We start from the raw sequence: 7,363 nt of genomic DNA on the forward strand, positions 1-7,363 counted from the left end.
ATATCTAATCCTATCTGGGGTTGATTACAGATGTCCATGGGCGGCAGTAGCCACTTACCATCAGGTGGACTGCATGCTCGTCTGCTACTCTTATATTATAAAAAAAAAAAAAAGTTTGTCAATTTCTGTTTACTAGAAAACGTCAAATGCCGATCTCTGATAGGCAAAACATTAAATACATAATATGGTTAACGGAAGTAAGTTAAGACGCTAAGGCTTTTTGCTAACCTATTCATCAAATGTGACGCGATAATCCAAGGTTGGTGATTACCACAAGGTCTCTTCTAAAAAGACCTATGTCAACTAATTATTCCTAAAGGCTGATGGATCGAGGGATTAACCATTGCCATTAAAGAAGTGATGTAATAGACATCACTTCTGAGGGTAAAATAAATACAATATGCTATTAAAGAGTATGTTGTGGTCATAAAAAATCCAGTTATCTTTTAGGACAGAGGGATAAACAACATCAGCATTTTCGGAAGGGTTCATTACGGTTTAAGATGGCGTGGATTATAGACGGGTCATCGGTTCCAGTATTGTCTTGTGAAATGTTTATTTTCTTTCGTATTTTCGTAGCAGGTTCTACTGCGCGTAGCAGTGGTGGTATGAAAATCGCCCTTTCAATGTGGGTTCCAACATTCAAATCCCAGGATCGCATCTTTGATTTTTACATCATATGTCTATATTCGTTTTAAAAATGAATTATCCCTTGCCTTGCTTGCGTTTGCAATGTGATAATGCATGCAATATCTTGATGTATTTAGCAAAAATCCTCTAGTGGTGAGAAAGACTCGTGTCCAGCAGTGGGACAGAAAAAGTGGATTGATCAGATGATGACGACTCAACATTGTCTTCAAACTGGAAAAAATCCTTAATCCAGCAAGTATATTCATAATTTTATTCCTAGGTGTTTATAAGAAAGTGATCATTTTTAAAGTGATTTATTAAGATAAGACCTTAATATTTCTTGTAAACTAATTTCCCTCTGTCCTTAACATTGTACAGTAGGAGAAACAGTCGCCGCCGGCATAATTCAATGTGGTTCATTTAGTTTAACGGTCGACAGAAAATACTACCGTTGCATATAAATATTACTGTTTTTGCTGAAACACACACGCTTATGCTTTTGATGGTGGAAGAACTCTTTATATATATCTTCATTCATCATCATCATCATCAACAAGCCACTACTGTCTCACTGCTGCGCATGTCTCCTCTCAGACTAAGAAGGATTAGGATTAGGTTATAAGCTTCCGCGCTGGCCAAGTGCGAATTGGTAGACTTCACATACGTTTGAAAACTTTTTTTAAAGATTTCTCAGGTATACAGGTTTCCTCACGAAAACATCGCGAGGAAACCTGTATACCTGAGAAATCTTTAACTACTTTCTACTACCTTCACCATTAAAGCAAGATGAATTAATTTTTAATACGCACTTCCTTTGAAAAATCAGAGTGCATGCCTGGGACTTGAACCTGAGACTTCTTGATTGAGAGGCCGCTTTTCAAGGGTGTGATAATTAAATTTATTACGAAATTGAAGTAGTAAACAATAGCGTAGTCAATTTTATGGACATTGATTATAGAAATCTATATCCTACCGGAGAGGCCAACGATGCTATTTTTAAGAATTTAGTTGTAGTAATATGTCAGAGTGCGTCGATATAATAAGACAGTAATATGTGTAGCTGTGGTGCAGTCGGATTCATGTGGTTTGGGTGTGCGACTCTTAAAGTTTATATTGGGAGTGATAATTCAGTCTGTGTTTATATATGACCATCGTATGTATAGATAGAGAGCTACTTTATTTAAGTAAACATATTTACAGATATTACAAGCATAACAGGTAAAGCATAAAAACTGTTTGGTGGTAAGTAGTCATAGTCACTATGATGAAACCAATAGGCATCGTATGACGTATACCGTCGATGACAAATGAGGCCCTTGGGCAGCTCTTTCTTGACCAAACTTAAAGTTACAGCGCCTGGAAAAGCCTGGAAGAAACTCACTCCACAGTTCTACAATATATTACATATAAAATTCTCGTGTCACAATGTTAGTTACCGTACTCCTCCGAAACGGCTTTACCGATTTTCACCAAATTTTATATGCATATTCAGTAGGTCAGAGAATCATACTAGTACTAGTACTAGTATCTATTTTTCATACCCCTAAGTGATAAGGGTTATTCACCCTTACCATTTTTTTTATTTATATGGCAACACAACGTATGCCGGGTCAGCTAGTACAAATATATTCGTAGTCAACGGTATTATTTTGTATTACATTAAATATTATTTTGATATGTACGAAGAAGGTACCATTGCTTATTTTAAGGCTCTCAGACATATCCCCGGTAGTATAGTGGTCAGTATGCTCGCCTGTCACGCGGGAGACCGGGGTTCGATTCCCCGCCGGGGAGTATGTCGTAGGTAGTCCGCTTTTTTTTTTATTAAATAAAATATAATATTTATAATAAAATGTAATTGTTGTTTTACAAGTATAGACAAATATATATTTTTTAAAAGGCCCCTCGAACAAGGTCTGGATTGTTAGGACACAGGAACGCGATCGGTTTCTACAGGTTGCTTTTATTTCTTTATTTATTTAATAATTATATACATCAAAATACTAACTAAATGTTACAGATTTCCTTAATCTAATGCGTTTAATTAGTTTTACTTAAGTTAAGTGATTTAATACTAGTCGCTATTTGTTGTACGAAATACAGCAGGCAAGTATTTTAGAATAAGGAGGTTTTAAGGCAGTTTTTCCTTTTTTAACGTAATAATACAAGAAGTTGTCGGACGTTATTTATTTATTTATTTGGCAAACAATTCATACTATATAACATAGGTAAATGATTCATACATACAAGCAGAGGAATAATTACAGTTACCACTATTAAATTTTACAAAAAGATAAAAGCAAGATAAACATGAAGTACCACAATGAAAAGGAAGATAAACACATACATTAAAATAATGCAGAAAAAAAAATTATGTAAAAACTATTTAGGTTTTTCATTATATGTTGTACACTCCTCCTGTAGATACCTATCGAGTTACAGAAAGGCTCGACGCTTAGAAGGTGCTTGTTGTAGTAATTACATGACCGAAATATAAAGTACTGCTGGTATACTTAGTTCTAGTAAGAGGAATGTAGTACAACGCTCTACATCGAGAGTTGATTCTGGGGCAACTAAAATTGATTTGACAGAGAAGAAAGGGAGAGTCAATGTGATTGTTTAAAATTTTATATAAATATATTTTTGATGTTTTGATGTAGATCGGACATACGCGTTAAAAAGAACGGAAGAAAGATAAGTCGTGCTATTTTTAAAATATTTGCTAATGCTCAAAATGAAGCCAAGCATACGAAAAGCTTTAGGGATGACATAGTTTAGATGATTGCTGAATGTCAATTTCCTGTCTAGTCATCATCATCATCATCATCAACCCATTACTGTCCCACTGCTGGGCACGGGTCTCCTCTCAGAATAAGAAGGATTAGACCATAGTCTACCGCGCTGGCCAAGTGCTTATTGTTAGACTTCACATACCTTTGAGATTTTTTATATTTTTATAAATCTCACAGGTACGCAGGTTTCCTCACGATGGTTTCCTTCACCGTTTAGCAAGTGATAATTAATTTCTAATACGCACATAACTTTGAAAAAATCAGAGTTGTGCCTGGGATTTGAACCTCGGACCCCTCGAACGAGAGGCCGAGTTTCTTAACCACTAGGCTATCACTGCTATGTCTAGTCTGTCTAGTATAATTCCTAAGTCTTTTATCTTCTCCACACGGATAATAGGGGTGCTTTCGAATATATAATTAAATTTAATATGATTTGGGCTCCTCGACAAAGTAATAACGTTGCATTTATCAATGTTTAGATGTTTAGATCCTGTGGTTAAGCGGTTTATATAATTTAATTTATGTGTCACTTTATTGTGTCGCGTTATATGGAGTGGAGAACAGACTACGAAAATGTTACATAATACTTCAGCGGCCATGTTATACTATTTGAAGTTGTCAAATACCTAAGGTTTGGAAAGAGTGGTGTTTGGAAGATTAGAGTGCTACATGAGGCTCGGCATCAGATGCTTACCAACCAATAAGGACTAATTTGAAAGACAACTTTGCGTATTGCACAATATGCAAATTGGCTTTTAAAATGAAGAAAGATTAAAAGAGCTGTGTTTAACGTTAAATAAACGCCATTTGATTTTGCGCAAAGCGAGCTAATTTACAGCGTAAGTCGACGCCTACTACAGAATTCGGAGCAAGAATTCTTAAACCTTTTTACGTTCCAATCGGAAGAAATATCTAGTCGAGATGCAGAAGAAGCCAGGCGAAAAGTTAAACGAGCTTAACAAGCCGAAATGGACCGTGGCGTGTTGACAGAAGCGCGAGAATTGCGTAAACAAATTTAACAGGCGAGTGAGCGGCGCCTTAGAGGGATAAAGCAAAGATTCCCAGATATGCAGAGCAAACACTCGTCTTGCCGGCTTCGGACACGGGCACGCTCCGACTAATGCTTGTAACAGAGGGTGGATAAAGGGCTGTCTGGATACATGTTCACGCTTCAATGCACAAATTCTTGTTTTGTATTATCATTTTCTTTTTGTGCTATTTTCAGGTGATTTTATTCTTGAACTGATCGAGAATTACTTAAAAAGAGTTCGGTGTTTGTTTTTCTATAATATACATACCTTGCAAGCATGTAAACGGCATGGTAAGTGGCTACTGCTGCCCATGGATATCTGTAATCAATTAGGGATTAGATAACTTGAAAAGATGAAAATGAGAGAAGTCTAACTGGGCAAGCCTCGCATAAGTATGTCTCTTTTATTACATACTTAAAACCAGAACACAACAGGGATAAACAGTTCTGTTAGAAGGAAAACATAAGTGTGGATGGTACTACCACAATTGGGTGTACTATCTTTAAAGCTGCCAAAGTCAAGTTCAATCTTACATTCCTTAATAACGCTAATATATTTTACTTGTTTTTGTTAATTGTTGAAAGAAATAAAATGAGTTAGTGGAGGAAAAGTTTTAATGTCAACTGAGTGAACAGTTCGTCAAGTGTTACAAGTATTCGCTCTGGTCTGCTTGTAACTTAAGTACCATCGCCGGTCAAATGATTTGTTCCGGGCAAGCTTTACCCAGCGCCTAATCTAGTTATAGAATAATTCGCGGAATTACGAATAACTCTGCGAGAATTGCGAGAATTTGCATTATCGTGATTTGAGTAAGTGTGAGGAAATGATTTGACTTTTGTCTTTATTATGGTTAGATTTATTATGACTTATTCACACGTGCTTTATATTTGAAATGTTACAATCATTCTAGATTATATCTATTAGAGAATATTTATGAACCGCAGTAAAATGTACCCCACGCTTTTTACTCTGAATTGAATTATTATTTTAATGACTTAAATTTTATTATAGTTGTCATTAAAATTATTTTCTTGTTTTTAGTTAGGTTAGCAATAAAATCGTGTTTTTTAGTTTTTCTAATATTATGACAAATTTTAAATTGGGGAATTATTAATCTAATAAGGATAGTGGGAAACTATTGTCAAATTATTGAATAATCATCGGTCCTTGATACGTGTGCAAAGTTTAAAATTAATCAGAGCTGTGGAAATTGGTGAATGTTGAGTTCAAAGATCCCATTACATACATACATACATACAACCCAAGCTAATAAAAGCGTGTTAAAAATAAAAATAGAGAAGTCGTCGTGGATAAAATTATTTTTTTATTTTTCACATGTTTTAAGTGAGATAAATCCAGGCTTCAATTTTATGTTAAATAAAGTGCTTAATCAAATATCTAACAATAATAATGTTACGAAGGCTATCTAATATTTTCAAAGTGTATTTTTTAATTATTCTTACATACAAGTGTATCAAGTTATTTATAGAGATGATATTGGAATATTTTTTAAATATTTTTTTCACCTTAACAATATACGTTAATCAGAAAAAATATGATTACATTATCATACCTCAATATATTCCATAATTACAGTAGACTCCGAGCGACGCAACATCCCGTAACAAATCCCGGCGGATCCGGAAGCTCGCGACGCCATCTTGGCGGAAGCGGCAGGCTTTCGGGGCGGAAGTCGCGCGACGCCTCAATATCCGGCAAAGCCCTAATTTATACGGCGGCCGGGCCCAATTTACAGCCTCTCGATATTCGTTCTTTTTAATTTCGAAATATTTACGGCGAAATTTCATAACATATGCACATATGGTCGCATGTGGTTGCGTATGTGTTTAATCTGAAACTGTAGAGTGTGTAGGTCGTAATGGAATAGCCAACTCAATACCTTATTGTGAGACGTTGATAGTTATAAATTACATTGATATACTCGTAATATCCAAGTCATATCGTATGTGTGAATAGCTTTCTGACGCTCGCATATGCCATAGTTGACGCTATATACGTCACCATACCTATGTAATATATATACGATATCGAAAATGGAATAAGACCTATACCTGGCTGAAATTCTTTAAGTTCTATTGATAGGCATTCCCTACCCGAATGAGTAGCTAACTCGTAGTACGCCCGTTAGGATAAATGGTAACCTAGGCATTTAAAAGTAGGCAAATTGGAGAAATTGATATTATTAGGTTTTAAGGGCCTTTGTAAATAACTTTAAGAGCTCGGATCAATTAAGATTATTAAAAATAAACAATATTCGTTATAATCAAATTTGAATGCAGTCAGTAACTAATATAGTATTTCAGATTAGTAAGATATTACTTGTAACATAATTATATCTATTTCATTATTTATCTCTATTTACTAAAAATGGTATCTTGTTACATTATTTCAGGATTTGAAAGAACTCATTCCGGGTAAGTCTCTTCCATCTTTCGTAATCCATTATCAGATATTATTATAGCGTTCATATTTAATAATTTTCGTCGAGTAAATGAATTTCGTCGTCCCGCGCGATTCCTCATTTTTTGCCTCCATTTGTGCCTGCAGCTATGAATGGGCCTTTTTAATAATTCTCGAAAGATTACACACGGGATTTGTCAACTCGGCTGCCGGGATAGACGCGATTCCGGGATTGGATGGATATTGAGGGCATCCGTACATATTCCATTCAGAGAGGCGTTACGCCACGTATGAATTTTGCGATTTACATTTTACAGAGCTCTTGGCTGTGGAAAAATTTTGCCGTAAAACTGAGTTATGCATGAACGGAAAAGCCGCTAGTTTCGTATATTTTTGGATAGTTTTAGCTAGTCTTCAGTGCAGATATCTTATAGAAGTAAAGAATGTATTAAATTTGATATGTCTTTAGCGTATGATTTTGTCATAAAC

The 7,363-nt window shown here is 35.3% G+C and overlaps 1 non-coding gene across 1 annotated transcript; it reads left to right on the forward strand.

Moving 5' to 3' along the window:
* Window positions 1-2,352: 2,352 nt before the first annotated feature.
* Window positions 2,353-2,424, forward strand: TRNAD-GUC (transfer RNA aspartic acid (anticodon GUC)). Its single transcript has one exon. It is a non-coding gene; the product is annotated as a tRNA-Asp (tRNA).
* The last annotated feature ends 4,939 nt before the right edge of the window (window positions 2,425-7,363 follow it).

This window comes from Epargyreus clarus, unplaced genomic scaffold (assembly GCF_041222505.1).
Source record: "Epargyreus clarus isolate Ecla_fem2 unplaced genomic scaffold, WU_Ecla_fem_2.2 ptg000008l, whole genome shotgun sequence".
Taxonomy (NCBI): Eukaryota; Metazoa; Arthropoda; class Insecta; order Lepidoptera; family Hesperiidae; genus Epargyreus; species Epargyreus clarus.